The 19,856-nt window shown below is 23.8% G+C and overlaps 1 protein-coding gene and 9 non-coding genes across 12 annotated transcripts in view; 4 read left to right on the forward strand and 6 right to left on the reverse strand.

The window, feature by feature from the left end:
* The window catches only part of tai (basic helix-loop-helix family member taiman), a 421,428-nt gene that overhangs the window by 357,440 nt on the left and 44,132 nt on the right, over positions 1-19,856 (forward strand). The window lies entirely within an intron of this gene.
* Positions 1,153-1,226, reverse strand: TRNAT-AGU (transfer RNA threonine (anticodon AGU)). The gene has a single exon. It is a non-coding gene; the product is annotated as a tRNA-Thr (tRNA).
* On the reverse strand, positions 2,029-2,102 carry TRNAT-AGU (transfer RNA threonine (anticodon AGU)). The gene has a single exon. It is a non-coding gene; the product is annotated as a tRNA-Thr (tRNA).
* On the forward strand, positions 2,494-2,567 carry TRNAT-AGU (transfer RNA threonine (anticodon AGU)). Its single transcript has one exon. It is a non-coding gene; the product is annotated as a tRNA-Thr (tRNA).
* Positions 6,594-6,667, reverse strand: TRNAT-AGU (transfer RNA threonine (anticodon AGU)). The gene has a single exon. It is a non-coding gene; the product is annotated as a tRNA-Thr (tRNA).
* Positions 7,969-8,042, reverse strand: TRNAT-AGU (transfer RNA threonine (anticodon AGU)). Its single transcript has one exon. It is a non-coding gene; the product is annotated as a tRNA-Thr (tRNA).
* On the reverse strand, positions 8,616-8,689 carry TRNAT-AGU (transfer RNA threonine (anticodon AGU)). The gene has a single exon. It is a non-coding gene; the product is annotated as a tRNA-Thr (tRNA).
* TRNAT-AGU (transfer RNA threonine (anticodon AGU)) lies at positions 8,885-8,958 on the forward strand. Its single transcript has one exon. It is a non-coding gene; the product is annotated as a tRNA-Thr (tRNA).
* Positions 9,426-9,499, forward strand: TRNAT-AGU (transfer RNA threonine (anticodon AGU)). Its single transcript has one exon. It is a non-coding gene; the product is annotated as a tRNA-Thr (tRNA).
* Positions 10,714-10,787, reverse strand: TRNAT-AGU (transfer RNA threonine (anticodon AGU)). Its single transcript has one exon. It is a non-coding gene; the product is annotated as a tRNA-Thr (tRNA).

Raw genomic sequence — 19,856 nt, forward strand, 5'->3', positions numbered from 1 at the left:
AAAATACTTCTAGATTTTGAATTTCGAGTAAAAATTGCGGTGTCTAGACGTCCAAAAATTCAAATCAGGAAAACGGGCTATATGGGGGCTATATCAAAATGTGGACTATATCACACCATATTTGGAACACTTCTTTATATACCCAAAATACTTCTAGATTTTGAAATTCAGGCAAATCCGATAAAAATTGTATTGTCTCAAGACCCAAAATCGTGGGGTTGGTTTGTATGGGGGCTATATCAACAAAGCCATTACAACAGAAAGACATACGGACATGGTTATGTTATATCGCTTTAGAATTTCTTCCTGATCAAGAATATATATATACTTATGTAGTCGGAAATCGATATTTCGATGTGTTACAAACGGAATAGCAAACTATAGGAGTTAATACATAATTTCGAGAACTGATACTGGGGCATTTTGTCTCAATTGACCCGTTTATATATTACAAATAATCTACTCCGTAATCACACTCGTATAACCCCATTCGGTTTTTTGTGGAATTTTTATTTATTTATTGATTTTCTTTTTTTCTAAAGAAAAATCATCAATTTTTCTTGATATACCCAAAACAAATGTGTTATATAAAGATGTAAATTTACTCGTTTATACATTACAATTAACCTAATCCGTAACCACTAGTCATAAAACCCATTTAGATTTTGTTTTAATTTTTCTATTTTTTTTATTAAATTTTTAGTTTAGATTCACCCACAGAAAAATCATAAATTTTTTTTGATACACCCACAACAAAAGTATTATATTAAAATGTAAATTGACCCGTTTATACATTACAATTAACCTAATCCGTAACCACTTGTCAAAAAACCCATTTAGATTTTGTTTTAATTTTTTTTATTTTTTTATTAGATTTTTTGTTTAGATTCACCCACAGAAAAATCATACATTTTTCTTGATACACCCACAACAAATGTGTTATATAAAGATGTAAATTTACTCGTTTATACATTACAATTAACCTAATCCGTAACCACTTGTCATAAAACCCATTTAGATTTTGTTTTAATTTTTCTATTTTTTTATTAGATTTTTTATTTAGATTCACCCACAGTGAATTGTAGTTTTTTTATTTATAAGTAACTGAATTTTCAATGATTGGGGAAAAAATCTAAGATCCTCATTTTGTATAGGCCCCGGCGAGATTCGAACTCACGATCTCCTGTTTACTAGACAGGCGCTTTAACCAACTAAGCCACGGCGCCATGTGTTCATATTCGTTTTTCAAGTTATTTTCTATAAACTGGTCATGATGGTCATGATAGTCCCAAACTATGGAAATTTTATATCTTTCGGCTCAGATCTATAATTTTCACAATATTGTTTTTTTTTTGTTAATAATGGAAAAAAGTAAAAGACTAACTCATATCATTCACATCTTGTCAGTCATTAATATATTTTTATATGTCTATCTTATCTATTCTATTCAAGATAAATAATAAAACTATAGAAAGCTTTTAATTTTTAAGATTTTTTTCGAATAGTTTTTGGTTTCTTCTGAAATGGAAAGAAATTTGTTGTCTTTTTTTACTGACACAGACTCTAATTTAGCCTTTAATGAAATAATGATATCATTTTTTTATTAAAAACTATCATAGGAAAAGTTCAACTGACCCCTTTATAGATTACAATGGAACCAATTTAGTAACCACTTTTCTTTGATTTAAACTTAATCTAGTTTTGTTCATGCAATTTTAATAACAAATTTGATTAATATTACAAAGATTGTATTCCTCCCGTCATTGTTTCGAATTTTGCCAGACATCTCACTGATTTTATAATTACCTCAAATAGTATCTACCATAATAGGGTCTAAAATTTCGAAGTATACCTCAAGGAGAAGTACTTTATTTAATAAAACCCAAGGATAATAATGCTACACAGCGTTTGATATTTTATTGAATTACGGCTAAATTCGATTCTCATATATTTTATAAGTATTTGGAAAATTCCAAATTCCTACCCTCACCTTTAACCATTCATCACAAAAATTGTGATATTTAATGAAGGCCCCGGCGAGATTCGAACTCACGATCTCCTGTTTACTAGACAGGCGCTTTAACCAACTAAGCCACGGCGCCTTTTTTCCATCCATAACTAGCAAATCAACCAGCTATCACAAAATTCCATAAAATCTATTTTTATACACACATGCAGAAAAAAAAACAAACTAAAAAAATTCTATAGCAAGAATATTGTACAAACGTTAGCACTTTCGTATATTTATTTTCCCCATCGATAAATATTTGTATATATTTTAAAAATTATTATGGAATTTTATATTTTTAGAACATTAGCTTTAATTAAAAAACCAACAAAATAAATTATTTCAAATAATCATGAGGTATGCAAAATTATATAAAAAATTTAATTGAAATCAATCAAATAAAAATATAATAAAAAAATGAATAAAAATGCTATCAGAAAAATCTTATTATAATTATAATTTTTATTGGCGTTAGCGTCATATATGGCGCCGTGGCTTAGTTGGTTAAAGCGCCTGTCTAGTAAACAGGAGATCGTGAGTTCGAATCTCGCCGGGGCCTGAAGATGGCAAATTAAAATAAAGTTTTTGTTTAAAAAGTTCTTTCGTAAATATTTATATAAATATAATTCTGTTGCATGCGAGAAAATATACACTTCTAGCTATAGAAATAAAATTTTGGTAAAATTTTCTATAGAAATAACATTTTGACCAAATTTTCTGGAGAAATAAAATTTTAACAAAATTTTCTATAAACATAAAAATTTTACAAAATTTTCCATAGAAATAAAATTTTGACAAATTTTCTATTGAAATTAAATTTTGACAAAATTTTTTATAGAAATAAGATTTTGACAACATTTTCTATAGGATTAAAATTTTGACAAAATTTTCGACAGAAACAAATTTTGACACAATTTGCTATAGAAATAAAATTTTGACAAAATTTTCTATAGAAATAAAACTTTGACAAAATTTTCTATAGAAATAAAATTTTGACAAAATTTTCTATAAACATAAAAATTTTACAAAATTTTCTATAGATATACAATTTTGACAAACATTTTCTATAGAAATAAAATTTTGACAAAATTTTCTATTGAAACAAAATTTTGACAAAATTTTCTATAGAAATAAAATTTTGACAAAATTTTTTATAGAAATAAAATTTTGACAAAATTTTCTAAAGAAATAAAATGTTGACAAAATTTTCAATAGAAACCAATTTTGACAAAATTCTCTATAGAAACAAATTTTGACACGCTTTTCTATAGAAATAAAACTTTGGCAAAATTTTCTATAGAAACAAATTTTGACATAATTTTCTATAGAAATAAAATTTTGACAAATCTATATAGATAGATATACAATTTTGACAAAAATTTTGACAAAATTTTCTATTGAAACAAAATTTTTGACAAAATTTTCTATAGAAATAAAATTTTGACAAAATTTTTTATAGAAATAAAATTTTGACAAAATTTTCTAAAGAATAAAATTTTTACAAAATTTTCTAAGGAAATAAAATGATGACAAAATTTTCTATAGAAATAAAACTTTGAAACAATTTTCTATAGAAATAAATTTTGATATAATTTTCTATAGAAATAAAATTTTGACATAATATTCTATAGAAATAAAACTTCGACAGAATTATCTATAGAAATAAAATTATGACAAAATTTTCTATAGAAACAAATTTTGACACAATTTTCTATAGAAATAAAATTATAACAAAATTTTCTATAGAAACAAATTTTGACACAATTTTCTATAGAAATAAAATTTTGATCAAATTTTCTATAGAAAAAAATGTTGACAAAAATTTCTATACAAATAAAATTTGACAAAAATTTTCTAAAGAAATAAAATTTTGACCAAATTTTCTATAGAAACAAATTTTGGCAAAATTTTCTAAAAAATAAAATTTAACAAAAATTTTCTATAGAAATAAAATTTTTACCAAATTTTCTATAGAAACAAATTTTGACAAAATTTTCTAAAGAAATAAAATTTTGATAAAATGTTTTTTAGAAATAAAATTTTCTATAGATACAAAATTTTGACCAAATTTTCTATAAAAATAAAATTTTACCAAAATTTTCTATAGAAATAAAATTTTAACAAAATTTTCCATAGAAACAACTTTCGACAAAATTCTCTATAAAAATAAACTTTGACAACAATTTTCTACAGAAATAAAATTTTCACTAGAAATAAAATTTCGACAAAATTTTCTATAGCTATAAAATTTTGACAAACCTTTCTTTAGAAATAAAATTTTAACAAAATTTTCTATAGAAACAAATTTTGACAAAATTTTCTATAAAAATAAACTTTGACAACAATTTTCTACAGAAATAAAATTTTGACAAAATTTTCAATAGAAATAAAATTTCGACAAAAATTTTCTATAGCTATAAAATGTTGATAAAACTTTCTTTAGAAATAAAATTTTGACAAAAATTTTCTATAGAAACAAGTTTTGACACAATTTTCTATAGAAATAAAATTTTGACCAATTTTCTATAGAAATAAAATTTTGACCTAATTTTCCATAGAAACAAATTATGACACAATTTTCTATAGAAATAAAATTTTGCCAAAAATTTTCTATAGAAATAAAATTATGACCAAATTTTCTATAGAAATAAAATTTTGACCAAATTTTCTATAGAAACAAATTTTGACAAAATTTTCTATAAAAATAAAATTTGACAAAAATTTTCTATAGAAATAAAATTTTGACAAAATTTTCAATAGAAATAAAATTTCGACAAAATTGTCTATAGAAATAAAATTTTCTATAGATATAAAATTATTTTAATATAGATATAAAATTATAAAATTTTCTATAGAAACAAATTTTGACAAAATTTTCTAAAGAAATAAAATTTTGATAAAATGTTTTTTAGAAATAAAATTTTCTATATATACAAAATTTTGACCAAATTTTCTATAAAAATAAAATTTTACAAAATTTTCTATAGAAATAAAATTTTAACAAAATTTTCCATAGAAACAACTTTTGACAAAATTCTCTATAAAAAATAATCTTTGACAACAATTTTCTACAGAAATAAAATTTTCACTAGAAATAAAATTTCGACAAAATTTTCTATAGCTATAAAATTTTGACAAACCTTTCTTTAGAAATAAAATTTTAGCAAAATTTTCTATAGAAACAAATTTTGACAAAATTTTCTATAAAAATAAACTTTGACAACAATTTTCTACAGAAATAAAATTTTGACAAAATTTTCAATAGAAATAAAATTTCGACAAAAATTTTCTATAGCTATAAAATGTTGATAAAACTTTCTTTAGAAATAAAATTTTGACAAAAATTTTCTATAGAAACAAGTTTTGACACAATTTTCTATAGAAATAAAATTTTGACCAATTTTCTATAGAAATAAAATTTTGACCTAATTTTCCATAGAAACAAATTATGACACAATTTTCTATAGAAATAAAATTTTGCCAAAAATTTTCTATAGAAATAAAATTATGACCAAATTTTCTATAGAAATAAAATTTTGACCAAATTTTCTATAGAAACAAATTTTGACAAAATTTTCTATAAAAATAAAATTTGACAAAAATTTTCTATAGAAATAAAATTTTGACAAAATTTTCAATAGAAATAAAATTTCGACCAAATCGTCTATAGAAATAAAATTTTCAATAAATTATGACAAAACTTTCTTTAGAAATAAAATTTTGACAAAAATTTTCTATAGATATAAAATTTTACCAAAATTTTCTATAGAAATAAAATACAGAAATAAAATTTTGACAATAAAAATAAAATATTTACAAAATTTTCTATAGAAATAAAATTTCGACAAAATTTTCTATAGAAATAAAATTTCGACAAAATTTTCTATAGAAATAAAATTTCGACAAAATTTTCTATAGAAATAAAATTTTCTATAGATATAAAATTTTGACAAAACTTTCTTTAGAAATAAAATTTTGACAAAAATTTTCTATAGGTATAAAATTTTACCAAAATTTTCTATAGAAATAAAATTTTAACAAAATTTTCTATAAAAATAAAATTTGACAAAAATTTTCTTTAGAAATAAAATTTGACAAAAATTTTCTATAGAAATAAAATTTTTACAAAATTTTCTATAGAAAGAAAATTTCGACAAAATTTTTACAAAACTTTCTTTAGAAATAAAATTTTGCAAAAATTTTCTACAGAAATAAAATTTTGACAAAATTTTCTATAGAAATACAATTAAAAAAAAAATCTATAAAAATAAAATTTTAACAAAATTTTCTATAAAAATAAAATTTGACAAAATTTTCTATGGATATAAAATTTTGACAAAATTTTCTAAAGAAATTTAATTTTAACAAAATTTATGTCTATAGAAAATAGACATAAATTTTTGACAAAATCCAATAATAATATTTGGCTCTAGAAGGTGATCATATTCTTTCTCCGCGTGTTGGATTACTTCCCCTCTTTGGAATCCAGTGTTTTTGAAGTAGGTCAAATTTCTCCTAACGCCAAAATTGAATTTTTATATCTAATATTTTTTTAAATTACAAAAAAACAAGTTCCTCAGTGGATAGGCCCCGGCGAGATTCGAACTCACGATCTCCTGTTTACTAGACAGGCGCTTTAACCAACTAAGCCACGGCGCCATGCGGTGGCAAATAATTTCACTTCAATTATATTTATTTCTACAAAATTTTATTTCTATAGAAAATTTGTAGAGGGGAATATTTTGCAAAAACTAGTTGTGGAGAGGAATAAACAAAAACTAAAAAAAAACATCAAGAATTGTCACAGTGGACTGAATAGTCTAAGTGAGCCTGATATATCGGGCTACCACCTAACCTAATCAAGAATTCTACCAATCTACCAAGCAGTGAAAAGTCTACCCATTTTTTGTAGAATTCTACCCACTGTGGCAATCGTAGTGGCAGCCCGATATTTCTTACTCACCACTTAGACTATCCCCCCTGTTCTGGTAAAAATTTTATATTAAAAAATGTTTATCAAAAATTGTATTCCTAAAGAAAATTTTGTCAATATTTTATTTCAAAAGAAAATTTTGTCAAGATTTTATTTCAAAAGAAAATTTTGCCAAAATTTTATTTCAAAAGAAAATTTTGCCAAAATTTTATTCCCAGAGAAATTGTCAACATTTCATTCCTATAAAAAATTTTGTCACAATTTTATTCCTAGAGAAAATTTTGCCAAAATTTTGTCAAAATTTTATTTCAAAAGAAAATTTTGCCAAAATTTTATTCCCAGAGAAATTGTCAACATTTCATTCCTATAAAAAATTTTGTCACAATTTTATTCCTAGAGAAAATTTTGCCAAAATTTTGTCAAAATTTTATTCCTAGAGAAAATTTTGCCAATATTTTATGATATAGAAATTTTTGAAAAAAAATTTGTATTTCTATTGAAAATATTGTCTAAATTAATACCTAAAAAAAAATATCGTCAAAGTTTTATCCTATAGAAGTTTTTTTTTCAAAATGTTATCCCTAGAGAAAATTTTGGCAACATTTTATTCCTAGAGAACATTTTGCCAAAATTTTATTCTATAGAAATTTGTGTAAAAATTTTATTTCTATTGAAAATTTTCTCAAAAATAATACCTAGAAAAAATATCGTCAAAATTTTATCCTATAGAAGTGTGTGTTAAAATTTGATCCCTAAGAAAATTTTGTCAACATTTTATTCCTATAAAAATTTTATCCAAATTTTATTCCTAGAGAAAATTTTGTCAACATAAAAATTTTATAAAAATTTTATTCATATAAAAATTTTGTCAACATTTTATTTCTATAGAAAATTTTGTCAAAATTTTGTTCCTAGAGAATATTCTGTCAACATTTTATTTTTATAGAAAACTTTGTGAAAATTTTGTGAAAATTTTATTTCTATTATCTTAGTTTAATTTATAAAAACTAAAAGTTCCTCAGTGGATAGGCCCCGGCGAGATTCGAACTCACGATCTCCTGTTTACTAGACAGGCGCTTTAACCAACTAAGCCACGGCGCCACACAGTTTAGGAGTCAAAGGTTTAATTTTACTTCTCTATGAATGTCAAAATTTTATTTCTATAGAAAATTTTGTCAAAATTTTATTTCTATAGAAAATTGATGTTCCTCTTAGTGCAAGAGATATATTTTGCAAAATCTACCAAAACATCAAGAATTCTACCAAACAGTAAAGAAATCTGCCATTTTTGGTACAATTCTACCAACTGTGGGAACCATGGTGGTGTCGTCCACTTCTGAGAGTTTGTACTGTACACTCAAAATTATCCGCCCAACGAACTAAGGGGGAGTGGTGGTGCCACTGATTTTTTAACTTGATCATTTTGTACTATGGGAAAAAAGCGTCCACATATAGACACCTTTACATTGCAGATTACCACAAACCTATTCTGTATCCAATACGCAATATAGTTATAACCTTGCCATATAATTATAACTTTCACCTTGCTAATGTATATGCGTATACATATTTTTTTCCAAATTAAAGATATACTTCTTTAATTTTAATAATTATTTTCCTCTACTTAATTACTTAAATTGTTGATAAGAAAAATTTATGTGATCCTCAGTAGATAGGCCCCGGCGAGATTCGAACTCACGATCTCCTGTTTACTAGACAGGCGCTTTAACCAACTAAGCCACGGCGCCATATCGTCCCATGTTTTATTTTATAATTTTATATATTCGTTTAGAATATAATTGAAAATTTGCTTATCTAAAAATTTAATATTTTTTTAATTATTAAAATTATTTTAGTTATTTACTTATTTAATTATACTATATATAATTACTTTCCCTATCCATGGGGCTTTGGATACCCTATACAGTTTACAGGTTTCATATGGCGCCGTGGCTTAGTTGGTTAAAGCGCCTGTCTAGTAAACAGGAGATCGTGAGTTCGAATCTCGCCGGGGCCTAGTCGACACATTTCGACTTGTTTTCATTTTTCTTTTTCAAAATTTTAACCATACATAATTCGTATTATACAAATCAAGAAATAATATTTTCGTCCACATTTGGGAGGTATCCACTAAGGAGAGGTTAATTTTAATGTGATAATATAGCAAATGTCTCACGGAAAATGCCCACTTTTGGAAGGGTAATAATTTTTCAAGATATTACAGGAATATATGGGTTTAATAATAACTATTATTATTAAATATTTCAAAAAAAGTAACCATGAAAATTTGCCCTTAAAACTATTTTGTCATCAATATTTTTGATTTGAAAGAAAAAAAATTAAAAAAAAAAAATCTAAAAACACCCAAAATTTTTCCCATCTTTTGCAATTTCTAACATTGGCATCCCTATAAAAGAATTGTTTAGAGATTTTCCCTATTGGCCCCATGGCAAGCATTTCATACTATACAGTCGTGTTACGTATGGCGCCGTGGCTTAGTTGGTTAAAGCGCCTGTCTAGTAAACAGGAGATCGTGAGTTCGAATCTCGCCGGGGCCTGGCCAAAGTTTAATTGGCATTTCTTTTAATTTTTTTAGTATTAATTTTCAATTAATTGACAAATTACATCCATTTTGTGGTAAAAACTTTTATTTATTTTTCTATATAAATAAAATTAGGAAGTAAAACCAATACAACAACAATCAATTTTTACTTTTTATTTATAACCAAATAAACATAAATTTACTTGGTTTTTTTGTAAATCAATTTTTAATTTCTATCTTACCAAATAAACATACATTTACTTGTTTTTTTTTTTGTAAAATAACAATTTAATATAAAAAATATATAATAAAGAAAAAGTGTAAATTTACAAAAAATTTATAAGTTAAAAATATAATAAAAATAATTTTAGTTAAAAAAAATATAATTAAAAAATTATAATTAAAAAAAAACAAAAATAAAACCAATAAAAATCTACCTCATTTTTATTGATCATAAGTTAAAAATATAATAAAAATAATTTTAGTTTAAAAAAATATAATAAAAAAAAATAAACCAATAAAAATCTACCTCATTTTTATTGATCATGCATCAATTTCTAATTTCCATTTCTCCTAAAACAATAAACATTGATTTACTTGGTTGCTAAGTGTGTGTGTATTTTTATAAAATAAAAATTCAAAAAAAAGCGAAATGAGAAAATTTTAATTATTAAATTATACAATTTTAATATAGATTAAAAATAAAATATAAAGCAAATAAAATATCTAAAACCATTAAATTGGTCATGCATTAAAAATCCATTTCTGAATTCTATTTCACCTAAAAAATAAACATTAATTTACTTGGTTGCTGCATTTATTTATTTTTTTTTTTAATTTTTTAAATATTGTATATATAAATATATAAAATATATAAAATTTCAAATTTCAAAAATTTTATAAAATTTCAAAATAAAGAAAAAAAATAAAAACTAAAAAATTTTATAAGTTAAAAAAATAATACAAATAATTTTATTTTTAAACATAAATATAAAGAAAAAATACTATTTGTAAAAATTTAATATAGATATACAATAAAAAAAAAAAAACAATAAAAATTCTACCCTAATTGTATAAGTCGTACATTAACAATGAATTTCTAATTTCCATTTCTCTTAAAAAATAAACAGAACTTTACTTGTATTTAAAAAAAATAAACATTTTAACAATTCAATATAAAGAAACAAAAATATAATTAAAAAAAATCTACACCAAATTCTCTATTTGGTTAGGCCCCGGCGAGATTCGAACTCACGATCTCCTGTTTACTAGACAGGCGCTTTAACCAACTAAGCCACGGCGCCCATGTAGACGCCGTTAGCACTTTGTATGGATTGATGCCAACGCACACATATACACACATACACATCCAACAATAGAGATTTATTTTTGTATTCCGTCATTCTCTCAGTCAATTGACTGTAGGGAAAAATAAACACAAGCTAAAAATAAAATTTCTTTCATACATGTTCGTTGTTCAGTTTGTAGTTGCTCTATAGTTGTATAGGTTCTATGAAAATATGACGAGATAAGAAGAGAAATTTTATTAAATAGACACATTCAAAGAGAATAGGAAAATAGCTTCGAAATCTCTTTGTGTTTATAAAACAAATATATAAAAAAAAATAGAAAACAAAATATAAATATGATATTTTGTATAAAATAAGAATCGATAATTACAGTGGATAACGGATATAAGAAACTCAGTCTAATACAGAATGTTTGTTTCTTATAAGCGTTTTTTTTCTTATAGGCAATTATTTATCAAAAGAAAACGAGGGCATGGTGTTTTAATGACTTTCTTATATGTATAATTTTCTTATTTGAGATGTGCTTATATCCGTTACCTACTGTATGTAAAACCAGTCCGAATCTGATGTACCCTCCATCAGGGATTACCGTTCAAAGTTCTACTAAAGACTGTCATCCACAATCGAATTACTTGGTTGATTTCAACAGGTGGACGAACGGACATCACTACAATTCTGCTACGACCTTGCATGTGATAGCCGATGTGATAATCCTCTTTTTACGTGTGTAGGTCAACTCGTTACCGACAGCTCGGTGCACTGGGTAGTTGTTATTGTAATCACGGTGGGTAGAATTCTACCAAATATTGTAGATTTTTTACTGTTTGGTAGATTGGTATAATTATTGATGTTTTGGTAGATTTTTTACAATATTCCTCTTCAACTAAGATGTACTTCATAAATTTTCTATATAACAATAAAATTTTGAGAAAATTTTCTATAGAAATAAAATTTTGTGAAATTTTTCTATAGAAATAAAGTTTTCTATAGAAATAAAATTTTGAGAAAATTTTCTATAGAAATAAAATTTTGAGAAAATTTTTTATAGAAATAAAATTTTGAGAATAATTTTTATAGAAATAAAATTTTGAGAAAATTTTCTATAGAAATAAAATTTTGAGAAAATTTTCTATAGAAATAAAATTTTGACAAAAATTTTTATAGAAATAACATTTTGAGAAAATTTTCTATAGAAATAAAATTTTGAGAAAATTTTCTATAGAAATAAAATTTTGACAAAAATTTTTATAGAAATAAAATTTTGAGAAAATTTTCTATAGAAATAAAATTTTGAGAAAATTTTCTATAGAAATAAAATTTTGAGAAAATTTTCTATAGAAATAAAATTTTGAGAAAATTTTCTATAGAAATAAAATTTTGACAAAAATTTTTATAGAAATAAAATTTTGAGAAAATTTTCTATAGAAATAAAATTTTGAGAAAATTTTCTATAGAAATAAAATTTTGACAAAAATTTTTATAGAAATAAAATTTTGAGAAAATTTTCTATAGAAATAAAGTGTTGAGAAAATGTTTTATAGAAATTCATTTTTGAAATTTTTTTTTTATAGAAATAAAATTTTGACAAAATGTTTTATAGAAATTAATTGTTGACAAAATTTTTTATAAAAATTAATTTTTGACAAAATCTGTATATATAAAATTCAAAGTATGTTTGTATGTTCCGGGTAAGCTCGGAATCGGCTAAACGGATTTACTTGAAACTTTGAGAGATCGTAGGGGGCGCTCATGTGGTGAAAATAGGGCACCTCATTTTTTGATACCTGGTCGCGGAGGGATACCTCCCCGTTGTCCGACTTTTTGAGACTTGGACCCAAGCTGACCGATTTGCTTTAAATTGTCAGTGAAGGTTGGCGTTGGCATTTAGACAAAGACCCGCTCTTTTATTTTTCGATATTTGCTCACGGAGGGGGACCTCCCCTTTGTCCCACTTTTTTTACAATACAGTAAATGAACTAAAATTCTCAGATTTACTTGGAATTTACAGAGAACGTGCGGTGAGGTTAGGTTAGGTGGTAGCCGATGTATCAGGCTCACTTAATATAGACCAGTCAGTCCATTGTGATACCACATTGGTGAACTTCTCTCTTATCACTGAGTGCTGACCGATTCCATGTTAAGCTCAATGACAAGGGACCTCCTTTTTATAGCCGAGTCCGAACGGCGTTCCACATTGCAGTGAAACCACTTAGAGAAGCTTTGAAACCCTCAGAAATGTTACCAACATTACTGAGGTGGGATAATCCACCGCTTAAAAACTTTTTGGTGTTCGGTCGAAGCAGGAATCGAACCCATGACCTTGTGTATGCAAGGCAGGCATGCTAACCATTGCACCACGGTGAGGTTACGAAATTAATATGGGGTACCTCATGTGTTCATATTTGGAGGGGTATGGGGGCCTCCCCCTTGCACGACTTTTTGAAAATTGGAACAAATTATCCGATTTGCTTGAAATTTTCAGGTGTGCTTGAAAGGGGCGTCTACGCAATGAACGGCTACTTTACTTTTCGACATTTGGTCGAGGAGGGGGACCTCCCCTTTGCCCGACGTTTTTTACAGTGCAGTGAATATAAAACTAAAATTCTCCGACTGACATTTTACGGAAAAACAGGGTGAGGTTATTTCCGATAGAAATAAAATTTTGAAAAAATTTTTAATAGAAATAAAATTTTGAAAAAATTTTTAATAGAAATACAATTTTGAGAAAATTTTCTATAGAAATAAAATTTTGGCAAAATTTTCTATAGAAATAAAGTTTTGAAAAAAAATCTATAGAAATAAAATTTTAACAAAATTTCTGATAAAAATAAAATTTTGCCAAAATTTCCGATAGAAATCAAATTTTGCCAAAATTTCCGATAGCAATAAAATTTTGACAAAATTTCCGATAGAAATATAATTTTGAAAAAAAAAAAATTTAATAGAAATAAAATGTTGTCACAATTTTCTATAGAAATACATTTTTGACAAAACGTCTACGCAATGAACGGCTACTTTACTTTTCGACATTTGGTCGAGGAGGGGGACCTCCCCTTTGCCCGACGTTTTTTACAGTGCAGTGAATATAAAACTAAAATTCTCCGACTGACATTTTACGGAAAAACAGGGTGAGGTTATTTCCGATAGAAATAAAATTTTGAAAAAATTTTTAATAGAAATAAAATTTTGAAAAAATTTTTAATAGAAATACAATTTTGAGAAAATTTTCTATAGAAATAAAATTTTGGCAAAATTTTCTATAGAAATAAAGTTTTGAAAAAAAATCTATAGAAATAAAATTTTAACAAAATTTCTGATAAAAATAAAATTTTGCCAAAATTTCCGATAGAAATCAAATTTTGCCAAAATTTCCGATAGCAATAAAATTTTGACAAAATTTCCGATAGAAATATAATTTTGAAAAAAAAATTTAATAGAACTAAAATTTTGAGAAACTTTTCTATAGAAATAAAATTTAAAAAAAAAATTCTATAGAAATAAAATATTGAGAAAATATTCTATAGAAATAAAATTTTGAAAAACAAAATTCTATAGAAATAACATTTTCACAAAATATTCTATAGAAATACAATTCTGACAAAATTTCCGATAGAAATAAAATTTTGACAAAATTTCCGGTGAAACTAAAATCTTGACAAAACTTCCGATAGCAATAAAATTTTGAGAAAATTTCCGATAGAAATAAAATTTTGAGAAAATTTTCTATAGAAATACAATTTTGACACAATTTCCGATAGAAATACAATTTTGACACAATTTCCGATAGAAATAAAATTTTGAAAAAAAATTCCGATGGAAATAAAATTTTGCCAACATTTCCGATAACAATAAAATGTTGAAAAAATTTCCCATGGAAATAAAATTTTGACAAAATTTTCTATAGAAATAAAATGTTGACACAATTTTCTATAGAAATACATTTTTGACAAAATGTCCGATAGAAATACAATTTTGAGAAAATTTTCTATAGAAATAAAATTTGGACAACATTTCCGATAGAAAAAAAAATTGACAAAATTTCCGATAGAAATAAAATTTTGAAAAAAAAATAACAGAAATAAAATTTTGAGAAAATTTTCTATAGAAGTAGAATTTTGAGAAAATTTCCTATAGAAATAAAATTAAAAAACAAAAATTTCTATAGAAATAAAATATTGAGAAAATATTCTATAGAAATAAAATTTTGAAAAACAAAATTAGAAATAAAATTTTCACAAAATATTCTATAGAAATAAAATTTTGACAAAATTTCCGATAGAAATAAAATTTTGACAAAATTTCCGATAGAAATAAAATTTTGACAAAATTTCCGATAGAAATACAATTTTGAAAAAAATTTTAATAGAAATAAAATTTTAAGAAAATTTTCTATAGAAATAGAATTTTGAGAAGATTTTCTATAGAAATAAAATTTTGAGAAAATTTACTATAGAACTAAAATTAAAAAACAAAAATTTCTATAGAAATAAAATATTGAGAAAATATTCTATAGAAATACAATTTTGAGAACATTTTCTATAGAAATAAAATTTTCACAACATATTGTTTAGAAATACAATTTTGACAAAATTTCCGATGGAAATAAAATTTTTAAAAAATTTCCGATAGAAATAAAATTTTGAAAAAATTTCCGATAGAAATAAAACTTTGAAAAAAATTTAATAGAAATAAAATTTAAAAAAAAAAAATTTTAATAGAAATAAAATTTTTAAAAAAATTTTCTATAGAAATAGAATTTTGAGAAAAATTTATATAGAAATAAAATTTTGACAAAATTTTCTATAGAAATAAAATTAAAAAACAAAAAATTTCTATAGAAATAAAACATTGAGAAAATTTTGAGAAAATATTCTATAGAAATAAAATTTTGAGAAAATTTTCTATAGAAATAAAATTTTCACTAAATATTCTATAGAAATACAATTTTGACAAAATTTCCGATGGAAATAACATTTTGACAATTTTCCGATAGAAATAAAATTTTGAAAAAATTTCCGAAAGAAATAAAATTTTGACAAAATTTCCGATAGAAATAAAATTTTGAAAAAATTTCCGATAGAAATAAAATTTTCTATAGAAATAAAATTAAAAAACAAAAATTTCTATAAAAAATAAAATATTGAGAAAATAGTCTATAGAAATAAAATTTTGAGAACATTTTCTATAGAAATAAAATTTTCACAAAATATTCTATAGAAATACAATTTTGACAAAATTTCCGATGGAAATAAAATTTTGAAAAAATTTCCGATAGAAATAAAATTTTGAAAAAAATTTTAATAGAAATAAAATTTTCTATAGAAATAAAATTAAAAAACAAAAATTTCTATAAAAAATAAAATATTGAGAAAATATTCTATAGAAATAAAATTTTGAGAACATTTTCAATAGAAATAAAATTTTCACAAAATATTCTATAGAAATAAAATTTTAACAAAATTTCTGATAAAAATAAAATTTTGCCAAAATTTCCGATAGAAATAAAATGTTGCCAACATCGGATGGAAATAAAATTTGGAATGGAAAATTTCCGATGGGAATAAAATTTTGACAAAATTTCCGATGGAAATAAAATTTTGACAAAATTTCCGATGGGAATAAAATTTGGAGAAAATTTCCAATAGAAATAAAATTTTGACAAAATTTTCTATGAAAATAAAATTTTGACAAAATTTTCTATAGAAATACAATTTTGACAAAATTTTCTATAGAAATACAATTTTGTCAAAATGTCCGACAGAAATAAAATTTTGAGAAAATTTTCTATAGAAATAAAATTTTGAGAAAATTTTCTATAGAAATAAAATTTTGAGAAAATTTTCTATAGAAATAAAATTTTGATAAAATTTTCTATAGAAATAAAATTTTGATAAAATTTTCAATAGAAATAAAATTTTGATAAAATTTTCTATAGAAATACAATTTTGATAAAATTTTCTATAGAAATACAATTATGACAAAATGTTTTGACAACATTTTCTATAGAAATAAAATGTTGACAAAAAAAATAAAAATAACATTGTTTTGTTTGGTAGTTTTTTGGTAGCATTTTCGGTTTGTAATACGACAAACACTTTCCTATTATTATTTTTTTACCATTTATAAAATGTCTATAAAAGAAATGGCCACTCTCTCATTAGTCCTTTAAAGAAAGTTTCTGTTTTAATTCCCATTGTTGTGATGACTTAGTTTGACCGTTAATATTGATTTTTTGTTTTTGCCATTGCCATTGTTTTGATATAGAAGTTCATTTCGAAGGTCGGTCATTGACCTTTTAGCACAATGCCTCACCGGCTGGATGGTGTGACGTCATAACCCGTTCTCACAATTGTTTTGTTAACGATTTTTTGTTTGTTCATCTTTTTGTTTTTCTTTGCATTGCTTTTGTTAAATACCGCGAAATATTTTTGGGCCCTTTTACCCTTGCGAATAAATGCAGTTTTACACACTCGTTTGTCATTAGATTACCTTCGGCTGTTTGTGATAATGCTCACAGATGTTGTGAGTAATGAGAGAAGAGATTGTGTTTGGCAGTCTTCTCACTTTAAGAGGGGGTTCACACATATCGATGTGCAATATATCAAAGGAAAGGTGACTAGAGAATATTAGTGTGTAAATATAACCATAGCGATAGGCGGTAGGCGAACACTTGTTTACGTTTATTTTTTATGGGAAGACCAAAATCCACGATGGAATTCCGTGACGGCTAATTGCCCATCATTTGGCATGCATAGGGACACCCATATAAAGGAATAGATATGTAGAACCAATGGATCTATATGAAGAGATACAATCGGCGACTTTGTCGACTAGCGGCAAGTGGTCGGCGTTAGCTTCAGTTTCGCGTACATATTTATCTTTTTTGGATATCTAATGTTTGAAGGTTCCTTAAGTAACACCACCCTGCAAAATACATCCTTTTCAGGAGGAAACAATCTCAGCAGGAGTTGTGTTATACTCAACTCATATCTTTCTCATCCATCCATTGTCCATTTGATTAATTTCAACAAGTTTTTTTGGTCTTCTTTTTTGGCATTGTCAAATGTACCCAATTTTAATTGTTTGCTATCATTAGGAATTGAAGATTTATTTGATATACCTACATTGTTGCCTATTATATAGAATTTGCATATTTACCAAACAGCTGCAAAACTATGCAAATTGTAGGGGTTGATAAGTTCTTTTAGGAATAGGGTCAGTTTATTATTTTCGGTTTTTTTTTTCGTTAAGAAGGGTATTGTAGATGGAAAGATTCCACTCTAGAAAGAACTAGAACATATAAAGAAGACAATAAAATATGAATTCGATTTATATATAATTCACTTTGATTAATTTGGGACAGAAATCTATGCTTTTTGTGTGGAATTAATTATAAAATTTCTCACTGGGTCAGAAGGAGTTAGAGAATTTCTAAAGTAGGCCCATTGACTGTCGGTAGTTACAGGCATACTTAGGTCCATCTTCATTTAGTTCCTTCAGTGTGTAAATATAACTATAGCGATAGACCAAAATTTTATTTCTATACAAAATTTCATTTCTATAGAAAATTTTGTCAACATTTGATTTCTATAGAAAATTTTTGTCAAAATTTTATTTCTATAAAAAATTTTGTCAAAATTTTATTTCTATAGAAAATATTGTCAAAATGTTATTTCTATACAAAATTTTTTAAAATTTTATTTATATAGAAAATTTTGTCTAATTTTTATTTCTATAGAAAATTTGGTCAAAATTTTATTTCTATAGAAAATTTGGTCAAAATTTTATATCTATAGAAAATTTGGTCAAAATTTTATTTCTATAGAAAATTTGGTCAAAATTTTATTTCTATAGAAAATTTTGTCCAAATTTTATTTCTATAGAAAATTTTGTCCAAATTTTATTTCTATAGAAAATTTTGTCCAAATTTTATTTCTATCGAAAATTTTGTCAAAATGTTATTTCTATAGAAAATTTGGTCAAAATGTTATTTCTATAGAAAATTTTGTCAAAATTTTATTTCTATAGGAAATTTGGTCAAAATTTTATTTCTATCGAAAATATTGTCAAAATTTTATTTCAATAGAAAATTTTGTCCAAATTTTATTTCTATCGAAAATTTTGTCAAAATGTTATTTATATAGAAAATTTGGTCAAAATGTTATTTCTATAGAAAATTTTGTCAAAATTTTAATTCTATAGAAAATTTTGTCAAAATTTTAATTCTACAGAAAATTTTGTCAAAATTTTAATTCTATAGAAAATTTTGTCAAAATTTTATTTTTATAGAAAATTTTATCAAAATTTTATTTCTATAGAAAATTTTGCCAAAATTTTATTTCTATAGAAAATTTTTGTCAAAATTTTATTTCTATAAACAACTTTGCCAAAATTTTATTTCTATAGAAAATATTGTCAAAATGTTATTTCTATACAAAATTTTTTCAAAATTTTATTTATATAGAAAATATTGTCTAATTTTTATTTCTATAGAAAATTTCGTCAAAATTTAATTTCTATAGAAAATTTTGTCACAATTTTATTTCTATAGAAAAATTTTGCCACAATTTTATTTCTATAGAAAATTTTGTCAAAATTTTATTTCTATAGAAAATTTTTGTCAAAATTTTATTTCTATAAACAACTCTGCCAACATTTTATTTCTATAGAAAATATTGTCAAAATGTTATTTCTATACAAAATTTTATTTATATAGAAAATATTGTCTAATTTTTATTTCCTTAGAAAATTTCGTCAAAATTTTATTTCTATAGAAAATTTGGTCAAAATTTTATTTCTATAGAAAATTTTGTCAAAATTTTATTTCTATAGAAAATTTGGTAAAAATTTTATTTCTATAGAAAATTTTGTCAAAATTTTATTTCTATAGAAAATTTTGTTAAAATTTTAATTCTATAGAAAATTTTGTCAAAATTTTAATTCTATAGAAAATTTTTTCAAAATTTTATTTCTATAGAAAATTTTGTCAACATTTTATTTCTATAGAAAATTTTTAGCAAAATTTTATTTCTACAGAAAATGTTGTCAAAATTTTATTTCTAA

This window comes from Haematobia irritans, chromosome 2, assembly GCF_050003625.1.
Source record: "Haematobia irritans isolate KBUSLIRL chromosome 2, ASM5000362v1, whole genome shotgun sequence".
Classification (NCBI taxonomy): Eukaryota; Metazoa; Arthropoda; class Insecta; order Diptera; family Muscidae; genus Haematobia; species Haematobia irritans.